Raw genomic sequence first — 15,110 nt, forward strand, 5'->3', positions numbered from 1 at the left:
AATAAATCAAATTTGTTAATAATACCTCCAACTTAACTCTTTAATTTAGGAAAGAGAGCTGAGCAAAGCATCCATATATAGGACCTAGAATCTTAATCAACAACAATGTGCAGATTTTTTTTATAATCAAAGACCAAACCAGAGTGTAAGTGGCACCAAGCAGACGAGATAACATATATACACAGAGAGCACTAGCACAATTATGACTAATTATATATAAATGTATCTTGCATTATACACAAAACCATGTGCTAAAGTTCCTAAGCCTAATGAGTATACACCAAAAATGAGTATTACTTGACTTGGAATAATTACCAGCCAAACTAAAAGCAAACACAAAGAAGAAGAAAACAATGGTTCAAATACTCCTAAAGAGATGAGATAACAACAAGCTAATAACAAGATATAATACAAATTCTTTACGAAATAAAAACCATAAATGTATATAATTTGACAATCAAAATTATTTCAAAATATAATCTAAACAATTTAAGACATTTGAAAGTCAATAAACAACTAAAAGATAATATCATAAACTAACCCAAAAATTTCCTAGAGTTACAAGAAAATTTAAAGATAAACAAGCAAAAATTGATATAAAATAGAAAGGAAAAACTTACATGGAAGAAAAGGTTGGATCCTGGTAAATCCCAAATCACACAACCACCAAGCCAATGAATCCCAAATCTCAAAATACACCAAGCCAAGTAATTGGAATACATCAAAGCCTCCAAACAATTTCATAGGAAACCTTACAAAACAGAATATATAGGTATTATAAATCTATTCATATATATAATATTTATACATATATTTCTCAAATCTATATACATATGGAAAAAAAATTGTTAAAGAAAGCATACTTAGATCTGAAGATTGTTGACAGTACGAACTGAAAATGGCAGTGGCTAGTAGACTTGAAGATGTTTGTGACGACTCCAAGATTTGAAACTTTCGATGGCGGCTTTCAATGGTGAGGCCGAGAGAGATGGTGAATGATGTAGGGTAAAAGAATGGGTTATGAGTACGAACAGAGAAACGTGTGCCTGGGTTGGATGAAGAACAAAGAGATTTGCGCTTGGGTTAGAGGAAGAACGAAGACGCACGAGTTTGAGAGATGGAGATGCGGCTGGGTTCGGCGTCGATGGCGTCGTCGTGGGCTGGCTGGTGGAGGCTGGAAGGTGGAGTCTTACTATTTCGACGGCTGGAAGGTGGAGGCTGTTTCGGGTGGAAGAAAGAAAGAAGAAGAGGGAAAAGAAAGAAAGAAGGAAGAGGGAAAAATTGTAAAGTGTATTTTGTACTAGTGAGAGGGGAATTGGGGACAGTGTGACTGGTTGGTTTTTTTCTTTTCTTTTTTTCAATTGGGACTGTGTGAAATTTTTGGGGGGCTGGGGAAAAATTAGGCGCCAAAAGATTAAGTCCTGCCTATACCTATACACTTATTTACCTATTATAATACTTTTTTTAAAAGTGTTAAATTTTTGTGTTATGGAAAGGGGTTTTTGTTGTAGTGCGTTCTCGGCCTTCACCGTTCCCGGCTCTTCCCGATCATTCACATATATGCATATATAGCATAATTAAACAAACACTTAAACATGAATTAACACAATCAATGGGCTATACCCTGCACATAATCATATAGGATCGTGACCTGCTCTATGGGTACAGCAGTTTTCTTACTTGTGTCCCAAGCTTCTTGAGCACCAAAATCTCGAGCACGGTCCCCTAACCCAAGCCTCGCTGAAAACGTAGTCACAACACATACATAGCACTCTCATTACTAACCAATTCATAATCATCTCCCGGAACCAATCCCATGCTCTCGGGAACCCCCGTTTCCCCACACAAGGTAGCGGAAGCATCCCCCAGCCCCCTGAGCCAAAACCCTAAAAACACATTTTCCCCTGTCCAAAAATTGGCCTAGTGACGCGGAACAATCCTATAGGGGTCGCGGCGCCCAGAATGGTCCCATGCCTTATTCAGCCTAGCGCCGCGGTGCGGAAGAACAGGGCCGCGACGCTTATACGCGAACCCAGTAAACTGGGTTTTTCGTCAACTTTTTCCCGAGACAAAACTCTTCCGAATCTACCCCAATGTACTCCCAAGTCCCAAATCAACTCAAAACCCCAAATAGACAGTATGGCAACTCAGAAACAACAACAACAAGCTCAAATACCCTATCAAACCCATAAATCACCTTATGGTTTACAACTCTATCAAACTTAAACCACAAACCAGAAAGCTTAAACCATTTCAGAACATAAACCTCAGAGATGCATGGAATTCTTACCTTAAACAAGAATTCGACCTTGAGCTTCCTCCAATTCCAACTCCAAGCTAAACCCCTTTGATTCCCAAGCTGAATTCTCACAACAACAAGCCACAAATCTAGCTTTCAACTTTCATTCTCAAACTCTCAAAAACATGCTTGGAAACTTAAAGAAAAATAGGGATGAATTCCATACCTCTGTGCTAAACACACCCTTGAGCTAATTCCCCTAGCCACAGCAAGCAAAATCATTCAATTCCCTAGTCCAGAATCCTCAAGACTCATCAAGCTCTCAACTATCAAGAAGAGGGAAAGAGGGAACCGAATGTGAGAGAGAGAGAGAGAGCTGAGAAATTTTGTTCTTTTCCTTTCCTCTGCCTTTGCCAAATTGTTCTAGCATTTCCCAGCCCTCAACTAAATATAACAAAATGCCAAAATGACCTAATTGCCCCTTAAGCTAACCTAAATCCTCATATAACACCCAGGGCGACTTAGTCTTTTAACGCATCCCACTAAGTCCTTGAGTATGCCTAAAAAGCCCCGTGTAATCCTGACACATCTAAACCATTACTGAATTACTAGCCGCTACTCAATAATTCTCGAACACATTATAACATTCCCAAAATACCCCTAAGCTCTTCTCGAGCAGGGTATTTGACCTTGTTGTGAATTTCTAGCTAAACAGCTCCCTAGGACCGTCTCAGATCGTGCACCACAATTATATCACCACTCACATGTGGTATCAATCGCAATACAAATAAATACAACATTTATACCCTCAACGGGCTAAAATTACATATATGCCCCTAACAGCCAAATGGGGCCCACATGCATATTTAATCACCTAAACATGCACTTCCAATCACATATTCATTAAATCCACATATTAATACAATATATCAATTATTTCCCTCCAGGCACGCTAATCAAGGCCACAAGCCTTATTAGCAAATTTGGGTCGCTACAATTTTTCCATAGCGAACATATTGATTTTAACTAGAAAATTCATTAAAAAAAATATTCTTATTCATAATTATTTTATGCTTAACTTAATTTTCCTTTCATTTAATTATTGGAGAATATTTTAGATATGAGATTTGCACCTGATTAGGAATTTTGACTTTGTCTGCGACCGCATTCTTGCTTTGAATGCATAACCAAACTTATTATATAATAACCAATATTTAAACACATAATTTACATACAAGGCATACGATATTTCTTACAAGTATCTAAATACTTGGAAATAAAATATCCAAGAAGAAAATTTCCCGTAAACCCAAATTCTACCCAGTGCCCATAATGCAAGGCGTTACACAGTCCTATCCCTTTTGAAGTGGAACTTACTAACCTCTTCGCAAGAGGTTTTATAAAGGGGTCTGCTAAGTTCTTACTTATTTTAACATATGAGATTTATATGAATCCATCTAGAATCAATGGTCTCACATACTCATGTCTTACGCTTATATGTCTAGACTTCCCATTATATATATTCCATTGTAAACTCTAGCTGATGTGGCCTTACTATCACAATATATCGAGATCATCGATACCTCATCCATAGTAATTGAGATATCCAACATGAGATCTCTAAGCCACTCGGCCTCTTTGCCAGTTGTCGCTAAAGCTATAAAGTCAGCCTCCATGGTTGAGTGTGAAATACATCTTTGTTCCTTGGAATCCTAAGAAACTACTCCTTCTGTGAGCATAAACACCCATTCGGTTGTGGAGAGATTATCTCCCACACTCGATATCCAACTTGCATTGAAATATCCTTCAAGTATCTTCAGGAACTTTGAGTGTTGGAGGCCCAACTCCTTGGTCCTCTTAAGGTACCCTAGAACTCTCTCAATTGCAATATTCCATACCTTGATTACTAGTAAACCTACATAGTTTACTAATCGCATATGCAATATCCTCTCTTATACAGTGAGCAATGTGCATTAGACTCCCTAATGCACTTGCATACTCAAGTTGAGCCACCACTCTACCATTATTCTTTTCAAGCTTTATGCTTGAATCAAATGGTGCATTTTCCTCTTTGATTTTGAGATGACTAAACTTTTCAAGCACTTTCACAACATAGTGAGCTTGACTCAAGGCATAACCCCCACTATTTCTTCTCATTTTTATACCCAAGATAGTATCAACCTCTCCAACGTCTTTCATCTTGAAAGTGGAAGATAGAAACATGTTCGTTTCTATTATGCCATTCATCTCATTACTCAAAATCAACATATCATCAACACATAGACACACTAAGATGACATAGCCATCATAAGTCTTAAATATTAAGCATTTCTCTACATTGTTGTGTCTAAATGCTTATGAAACTATGACTTTATCAAATATCTCATGCCATTGTTTCAGTGCTTGTTTTAAACCATATAATGATTTAACAAGCCTTCACATTTTATGTTCATTTCCCCTTAGAACAAAACTTTCCAGTTGTTCCATATAGATCTCCTTAGTGAGATCTCCATTTAGGAATGTCGTTTTGACATCCATTTGATGAACATAAAGGTTATGTATTGATGATAAGGAAAATAGTACTCTTATAGAGGTTGTCCTAGCAACCGATGCATATGTGTAAAAATAATCGAGTCATTCATTTTGTTTAATCCCTTTGGCCACTAATCTAGTCTTGAATGTTTGTAATTTGTCTATGTGATATTTCCTCTGAAATACCCACTTGTACCCAATTGATTTTGAACCTTGTGGAAGGTCTACCAATTCCCATGTGTGGTTTGACATAATTGTATCAATCTCATCACTTATTGCCTCCTTCCAAAAGTGAAGTCTCTTGAAGACATTGCTTCTTGGAATGTTTTTGGATCATCCTCAACTTGAAGAACCATAGGATATTTCCATGTGACTTCTTCAGGGTTACCTTCTACTAGGTAGAGTATTTCTACTAGAGAACATGTAACGCCCTGGATAGCCAAGACCGTTACGCTGTGTGTTTATAAAGTGCCAGACTTGCTAATCAAGTCATTTAAATAAAATCGTGTTGTTGAAACTATTGAGGAACTAGGGTTAAAAGAGTTTTGGTCTCAAAAGCCACATTTACATTAAAGGAAAACATTGTTTATTTACACGGGATCCCAAAAATATTAGTTTAAAGGCCATCTACAACAGTTACAAGGTTCGAATACATTAACTAGCCATATTAAGGCAAAACGAGCAGTTAGGTAATCCCTGTCCTGACTCACTCCTCGACCATGGTGATCGAACAGCTGGCTAAGTACATTCCACCTCGGGGCTCTCCACCTCAGGCTTGGTCCAGCTTGCCTTTGCCTTTACCTGCACCACGTAGCACCCGTGAGCCAAGGCCCAGCAAGAAAACACAACAACAACAGAGCATGAACAATTAACAGACAAATCAATAACTCACATTGCACCTCATAAACTCATATATATCATCAGTCATTATAATTAAGTATTCCACATACTAGGCATTTCAGTTCATAATATACACAAGTCACAAACGATAACCAGGGCTAGCGCCCTCAGGCTGCTCCCTCTGTTATCCCGTTATTCCTGGCTCCCAGTGGCCAATTCGCGCCCTGTGCGCTAAAATCACGTACGGTACTCTTAGACCGCTTTCACATGTACCATGGCGTGATACCAACGTTGACACGATATAACTTTCGGGAGCACTTAGTCCCATCACAATCTCACAACCGGGTGCAGTTTTCTTACCTTTCAATTTACTGGTTTCCGATGCCACGAAGCCGCGAGCACGGTCCTCTACCCCGAGCCTCTCCAAAGTCCTAATCACAACACAAATGAAACATCCTTTGTCACTAATCAATCCATAGCTACCTCCCCGGAACCAATCCCACACTCTCGGAACCCCCAAATCCCTAAAACAATGCACCGAAGACATCCCCTGAACCCCCGGAGCAAAGGCTCAAAATTGCAAATTCTAACATCCTGAAATTGGCCTAGCGCCGCGGCACTGCCCTATAGGGCCGCGGCGCCCAGAAAGTCAGAGGACCCATCACGGCCAGAAACACCCTTGCGCCGCGGCGCGTTAGAACAGTGCCGCGGCGCTCCTTCGCGAGCCCAGAAAATTTGGGTTTTCCCTGCGTTTTACCCGAACCCAAATCACTCCGAACCATCCCAATTTCATACCTAAGCCCCAAAACTAATTTAAAACCCCACATAGACCAACCAACCACCTATAAACATTATAATCCAACTCAATTACACAACCACCCACATAATTCACACTTAAATTCAAATTCAAACCCTTGAACCAAAGCTTGAGAAAAGTGAAAACCAGCCCCTTTAGATTCTTAAATCATAACAGCTACGAAAATTTAAACATGATACACTCTTACCTCAGTCAAGAACCCAGCTTGAATTCTCCTCAACTCTAGCTTCAAATCACCTTCTCTTTTGATTATTCCAACTTTGAAATCATGCAAAACCAGCCACCAACTTGCTTCAATTCATACTCATCATCTAAAAACCAGACTTGAAACTTAAACATATCATAGCTAAATCCTTACCTCTGAGTATTCTTGGCCTAAGCTTGATTGATAACTTCAAACACCCCTTGATTCTCCTTCCAAGAGCTAAAGTTCAGCTTCCCTTTTCTATCTTTCTTTTGTTCTCCTTCTAGGTCTCCAAAATTCAGCATAAAACCAACTTCCCAAAATGTTATACGTAAATGTATTTTCCTTCAGCTCAAACTCATCTATTTACTGCCAAAAGACCAATTTATCCCTCTATTAATATCCTTTCCTAACTAGACCTCAAGGGCTTACTTGACCTTTTACTAGCTTTACAATTCTACCACCTTTCCAGCAAACTTGTTACTCTCTATGGTTACTAACAGTTACGCAGGTTACCAAATTACCAGTTACCACTATCTAGCTTTCTAGAACCATCTCGGCACGTGCATCTCATTAGTATCACCGCACCCACGTGCTACAAATCACATATCATAATTATCGCATAACATAATACACATAGTCATATAACATGCTTAAAATCATAACCATGCATCTAAATCATTAAAATCACACATAATTCCCATTATGCCCTCCAGGCACATTAATCAAGGCCCTTAAGCCTAATTAGTGAATTTGGGTTGTTACAACTATCCCCTCCTAATGAGAATTTCGTCCTCAAAATTTACCTGAACATCTCGGGACACTGTTCCCGCATCGCTGACTCAAGCTCCCAGGTCGCCTCCTCGACCTTACTGTTCCTCCACAACATCTTAACCAAAGGAATTCTCTTATTCTGCAACACCTTATCTTTTCGGTCCAAGATCTGAACTGGTTGCTCTTCATAAGCCAAATGTGCCTGCAACTCCAGATCTTCATGCCTCAACACATGAGTCACATCTGAGACATACTTCCGAAGCATGGAGACATGGAACACGTCATGAACTCCAGACAACGATGGCGGCAAAGCTAACCTGTAAGCCACTTGACCAATCCTTTCCAGGATCTCGAATGGTCCAATGAATCTAGGGCTTAGCTTTCCTTTCTTACCAAACCTCCTCACCCCTCGTAGAGGTGAAACTCACAGAAAGACGTGGTCACCAACCTGAAACTCCACGTCTCTACGCTTAGGATCAGCGTAGCTCTTCTGCCTACTCTGAGATGCAAGCATCCTAGCCCGGATCTTCTCTATGGCCTCACTTGTCTTCTGAACCATATCTGGTCCCAAGTATCTCCTCTCACCCATCTCATCCCAATGAATGGGTGACCTACACTTCCTCCCATATAGCATCTCATAGGGAGCCACTCCGATCGTTGACTGATAACTATTGTTGTACGAGAATTCAATCAACGGAAGGTACTTACTCCACGAACCCTCAAAATCAATCACGCAGGCTCTGAGCATATCCTCCAATACCTGGATCGTCCTCTCAGACTGTCCATCAGTCTGAGGATGAAAGGCTGTACTAAACTTCAATTGAGTTCCCAAAGCTTTCTGCAAACCACCCCAAAACTTGGAAGTGAAAATAGGATCCCGGTCTGACACTATAGACTTAGGAACCCCATGGAGACGTACGATCTCTCTCACATACAGTTCTGCATACTGATCCACAGTATATGTCGACCTCACTGGAAGAAAATGAGCTGACTTGGTGTATCTATCCACTATCACCCATACTGAGTCATGAAGTCCCACTGTCCTGGGTAAACCTCCCACAAAGTCCATGGTAATGTCCTCCCATTTCCACTCAGGAATACCCAATGGCTGAAGCAACCCCGCTGGTCGCTGATGCTCAGCCTTCACCTGCTGACAGGTCAAACATCTGGCAATGTACTCTACCACATCCTTCTTCATCCCAGGCCACCAATACAAAGTCCGTAAATCCTGATACATCTTTGTGGTACCCGGATGAAGCGAGTACGGCGTCGTATGAGACTCATCTAGTATCTCTCGTCTGATTCCCTCATCAGCTGGAACACAAATCTGTCCCTGATACCGAAGTAAACCAACCTCAGAAACAGATTAATCCTTAGCTAATCCTGCTAAGACATCCTCTCTAACCCTCTGTAACTGAGCATCTGCCAACTGCCCCTCTCTGATTCGCTCTAGCAGGGTCGACTGCAGAGTAATATTAGCCAACCGGCCCACCACCAACTCTATCCCTGCTCTAATCATCTCATCAGCCAACTCCCTCGAGATCTGAACAACGCTATATAACTAACCTGGACCTCTGCGGCTCAATGCATCAACCACCACATTGGCTTTCCCAGGATGGTAAAGAATATCACAATCATAATCCTTTACCAGCTCCAGCCAACGCCTCTGTCTCATATTTAGGTCCTTCTGTGTAAAGAAATACTTCAAGCTTTTATGATCAGTGTACACCTCGCACTTCTCCCCATAAAGATAATTCCGCCAAATCTTCAAGGCAAAAACCACTGCTGCCAGCTCTAGGTCATGAGTAGGATACCGTTGCTCATATTCCTTCAGCTGTCGTGATGCATAAGCTATAACCTTCTCATTCTGCATCAACACACAGCCTAAGCCCAACCTCGATGCATCGCAATAAACAACAAACTTCCCTTCTCCTGAAGGAAAACTCAACACTGGCGCTGTAATAAGCCGTCGCTTAAACTCCTGGAAGCCGTCTTCACACTTGTCTGACCAGATAAACTTCAAATTCTTTCTTGTCAATTCTGTCATGGGTGCTGCTATCTTTGAGAAACCCTCTACGAACCATCTGTAGTAGCCTGCCAAACCAAGAAAACTTCGCACCTCCGAGGCGTTCCTTGGCCTCAGCCAATCTCTAATTGCCTCTATCTTAGATGGATCCACCTTAATCCCATCTGCACCTACAATGTGTCCAAGGAATGTCACTTCAGGTAACCAGAACTCGCACTTCTTAAACTTAGCGTACAATTGATGCTCCCTCAACCTCTGAAGAACATGCCGAAGATGAAACTCGTGCTCTAACTCTGAACTAGAATTCACCAGAATTTCATCGATGAAGACTATAACAAACTGATCTAGAAAATCTTTGAACACCCTGTTCATTAGATCCATAAAGGCTGCTGGGGCATTGGTCAAACCAAAAGACATGACCAAGAACTCATAATGCCCATACCGCGTCCGGAAGGCCGTCTTAGGTATGTCCTCATCCTTGATCCTCAGCTGGTGATAACCAGATCGAAGATCAATCTTTGAGAACACCGTCTTACCCTGCAGCTGATCGAACAAGTCATCAATCCTTGGTAGGGGATACTTATTCTTAATAGTTAACTTGTTCAATTCTCGATAGTCGATACACATCCTCAAAGTCCCATCCTTCTTCTTAACAAACAAAACTGGAGCACCCCATGGTGAGTAGCTAGGTCTGATGAACCCTATATCCAGAAGTTCCTGCAGCTGTATCTTTAACTCTTTTAATTCCGCCGGTGCCATCCTATATGGTGCCCTCGACACTGGCTCTGTCCCTGGTGCCAACTCAATAACAAACTCAATCTCCCTACACGGCGGCAACCCAGGCAAATCCTCAGGGAACACATCTAAGAACTCACAAACCAATCTGGTCTCCTCCGGTCCAACTGGTGAAACTTTGGTGGTATCCACCACACTAGCCAGAAAGCCTATACACCCACCCTGTAACAAATCTCTGGCCCTCAATGCAGATATCCTGGGTACGCGGGGTCCATGCACCGCTCCCACAAAAACAAAGGGATCCTCGCCCTCTGGCTCAAAGGTTACCATCTTCTTCCTACAGTCAATGGTAGCTCCATATCTAACCAGCCAATCCATACCTAGAATCATATCAAAATCCTCCATACTCAACTCAATCAAGTCCACTGACAACTCCCTACCATCAACCAACACTGGCAGTGCTCTAATCCACCTCCTAGATACTACCAACTCTCCTGTAGGCAATATAGTCCCAAACCCTGAAGCACTATACTCACTAGGCCTACACAGTCTATCAATCACCCTATCAGATACAAATGAATGCGTAGCACCAGAATCAATCAAAACAGTTAAGGGAGTGCCAGCACTAGAAAGCTGACCTGTCACTACCGAGGGACTAGCCTCGGCCTCCGCCTGCGTCAAAGTGAACACTCGAGCTGGAGTCAAGCTGTCCACCTTTCCTGTCTCTCCCTTCTTCACTGTCGGGCAATCTTTCCTGAGGTGTCCCACCACCCCGCACACACAGCAGGCCTTAGCCCGACACTCGCCCGGATGGCGTCTCCTGCACCTTGTGCACTCTGGGTAAGTCCTCCACGAATCACCGCCTCCCTGACAGCCACCCTGAGTACCCCGACCTCCCCTATCAAACCTAGGAGCGATTGGAGCATCTGGAGTCTTTCTCTTCAAATCACTGGAGCCTCCGCCCCTACTAGAACCAGAATATGGAGGCACCAGCCTACGATCCTCTCTTCTTGCCGCACTATCCCTCCATATCCTATTCTCCGCTTCCTCAGCAGTCAGAGCTCTCTCCACAGCCTGGGCATAAGTAGTCACTCCAGGAACTGTAGTAATTCTTACATCTCGGGCTATCATAACATTCAGCCCTCTAACAAATCTGTCCAGCCTGGCTGCATCAGTAGGCACAAGATCTAGTGCGAACTTCGCAAGTCTATCAAATTTCAAGGCATATTCTGTAACTGTCATACTGCCTTGAACCAGTCCCACGAACTCATTCACTTTTGCTGCCCTGATGGCAACGTTATAATACTTCTGATTGAACAAATCCTTAAACTCTTCCTAAGTCAAGGCGGCAACATTTCTAGTCTGTGATGCCACCTCCCACCAGATTAGGGCATCCTCTCTCAGCATATAGGTGGCACAGTCCACCCTGTCATGACCTTCCACTCTCATAAAATCTAGAATGGTAGTGATGAAAGTCATCCACTGCTCAGCCTTTAGTGGATCAGGTCCACCCTCAAAGATGAGGGGTTGTTGCTTCCTGAACCGCTCATACAACGGTTCCACTTTGTTCCCAACATCAACTGGCTGTACCACAGGTGCTAACGCTGGTGGCACGGTAGGGGCAATACTCCCCGATGGAGCCTGCTGCAGAATTCGAATCTGTTCATCTTGGCTCTGAAGCCTAGCTTGCATTTCTGCCATTAACTGCTGCCAGTTCTCAGGGACTGGTGGAGGGGTTGGGCCCTGGTCATCCTCTTTAGCCCCAGACCTGCCGGCTTGTCGTGTGGATTTCCTTGAACGTATAACTATTCAAGTCAATCTGCAATCAACGACTCGGCAATTAGGCTATGATGACAGGGTAGTAATTCTCTCATAATCCATCTCTGGAACTCTAATCATTCACAAGCAATCAAATATAGCAATTTATCCAAATATTCATTCACATGCACAGCAATGCTAATAAGCACGCCTCAATAGCATCATGCAATAGTCAAGGGCCAGGCCCTATCAGAATCTCATGCTCCCTATTCTTCAGAAAAATCTCAACAATCATATCTCACTCAAATCACTTAAACACATAGTCATGCATACACAATTACCAAACCCTGAGTTGAGCTTATCTCCCGCGGCGAATGTACATATCCAGCCAGTCTTCAGGACCCATAAACTTAGGACGCTCTGATACCAAGTTGTAACGCCCTGGATAGCCAAGACCGTTACGCTGTGTGTTTATAAAGTGTCAGACTTGCTAATCAAGTCATTTAAATAAAATCGTGTTGTTGAAACTATTGAGGAACTAGGGTTAAAAGAGTTTTGGTCTCAAAAGCCACATTTACATTAAAGGAAAACATTGTTTATTTACACGGGATCCCAAAAATATTAGTTTAAAGGCCATCTACAACAGTTACAAGGTTCGAATACATTAACTAGCCATATTAAGGCAAAACGAGCAGTTAGGTAATCCCTGTCCTGACTCACTCCTCGACCATGGTGATCGAACAGCTGGCTAAGTACATTCCACCTCGGGGCTCTCCACCTCAGGCTTGGTCCAGCTTGCCTTTGCCTTTACCTGCACCACGTAGCACCCGTGAGCCAAGGCCCAGCAAGAAAACACAACAACAACAGAGCATGAACAATTAACAGACAAATCAATAACTCACATTGCACCTCATAAACTCATATATATCATCAGTCATTATAATTAAGTATTCCACATACTAGGCATTTCAGTTCATAATATACACAAGTCACAAACGATAACCAGGGCTAGCGCCCTCAGGCTGCTCCCTCTGTTATCCCGTTATTCCTGGCTCCCAGTGGCCAATTCGCGCCCTGTGCGCTAAAATCACGTACGGTACTCTTAGACCGCTTTCACATGTACCATGGCGTGATACCAACGTTGACACGATATAACTTTCGGGAGCACTTAGTCCCATCACAATCTCACAACCGGGTGCAGTTTTCTTACCTTTCAATTTACTGGTTTCCGATGCCACGAAGCCGCGAGCACGGTCCTCTACCCCGAGCCTCTCCAAAGTCCTAATCACAACACAAATGAAACATCCTTTGTCACTAATCAATCCATAGCTACCTCCCCGGAACCAATCCCACACTCTCGGAACCCCCAAATCCCTAAAACAATGCACCGAAGACATCCCCCGAACCCCCGGAGCAAAGGCTCAAAATTGCAAATTCTAACATCCTGAAATTGGCCTAGCGCCGCGGCGCCCAGCAAGTCAGAGGACCCATCACGCCCAGAAACACCCTTGCGCCGCGCCGCGCTAGAACAGTGCCGCGGCGCTCCTTTGCGAGCCCAGAAAATCTTGGTTTTCCCTGCGTTTTACCCGAACCCAAATCACTCCAAACCATCCCAATTTCATACCTAAGCCCCAAAACTAATTTAAAACCCCACATAGACCAGCCAACCACCTATAAACATTATAATCCAACTCAATTACACAACCACCCACATAATTCACTCTTAAATTCAAATTCAAACCCTTGAACCAAAGCTTGAGAAAAGTGAAAACCAGCCCCTTTAGATTCTTAAATCATAACAGCTACGAAAATTTAAACATGATACACTCTTACCTCAGTCAAGAACCCAGCTTGAATTCTCCTCAACTCTAGCTTCAAATCACCTTCTCTTTTGATTATTCCAACTCTAAATTCATGCAAAACCAGCCACCAACTTGCTTCAATTCATACTCATCATCTAAAAACCAGACTTGAAACTTAAACATATCATAGCTAAATCCTTACCTCTGAGTATTCTTGGCCTAAGCTTGATTGATAACTTCAAACACCCCTTGATTCTCCTTCCAAGAGCTAAAGTTCAGCTTCCCTTTTCTATCTTTCTTTTGTTCTCCTTCTAGGTCTCCAAAATTCAGCATAAAACCAACTTCCCAAAATGTTATACGTAAATGTATTTTCCTTCAGCTCAAACTCATCTATTTACTGCCAAAAGATCAATTTATCCCTCTATTAATATCCTTTCCTAACTAGACCTCAAGGGCTTACTTGACATTTTACTAGCTTTACAATTCTACCACCTTTCCAGCAAACTTGTTACTCTCTATGATTACTAACAGTTACGCAGGTTACCAAATTACCAGTTACCACTATCTAGCTTTCTAGAACCATCTCGGCACGTGCATCTCATTAGTATCACCGCACCCACGTGGTACAAATCACATATCATAATTATCGCATAACATAATACACATAGTCATATAACATGCTTAAAGTCATAACCATGCATCTAAATCATTAAAATCACACATAATTCCCATTATGCCCTCCAGGCACACTAATCAAGGCCCTTAAGCCTAATTAGTGAATTTGGGTCGTTACAGAACATTTCTCAATTGATCCCAATTCTTTAACCCTTAGGCTTCTCTGAGACAATATTGGTTGATCATCAACTTTTGGATATTTCTCTTTAGGAGATTCGCCAGCACCTGTGAGTTCTTGAGAGTCGCTATCACAATATAACATATTCTCAAAGAAATCCAATTCTCTTTATTTATTTATCACATTTGACTTCAAGTCTAATAGCCTATAGGCCTTGCAATTTTAGGCATAGCCAACAAATGCAGACTTTACGGCCCTTGGACCGAACTTGATTCTTTTAGGCTTCGTGCTCTTGCAATAAACAAGGCACCCCCCACACTTTATGATAGCCTTGGTTAGGCTTATTTCCTCTCCATAACTCATATGGAAATACATTGTTCTTTTTCATAGAAATTCGATTCAATATATGACACACAGCAAGCAAAGCTTCCCCCGACAAATTACAACATAATTTAGCATGTAAAAGCATAGAGTTAATCATCTCAAGATAAGTCCTATTCTTTCTTTCAGATATTCCATTTTGTTGTAGAGTGTATAGTGCAGTGCATTCATGTACAATGTCATGTTGTTCAAAAAACATATCAAAATTACTTGAAAAGTGTTCACCACC

Source organism: Humulus lupulus, chromosome 3, assembly GCF_963169125.1.
Source record: "Humulus lupulus chromosome 3, drHumLupu1.1, whole genome shotgun sequence".
In the NCBI taxonomy this organism is placed as follows: domain Eukaryota; kingdom Viridiplantae; phylum Streptophyta; class Magnoliopsida; order Rosales; family Cannabaceae; genus Humulus; species Humulus lupulus.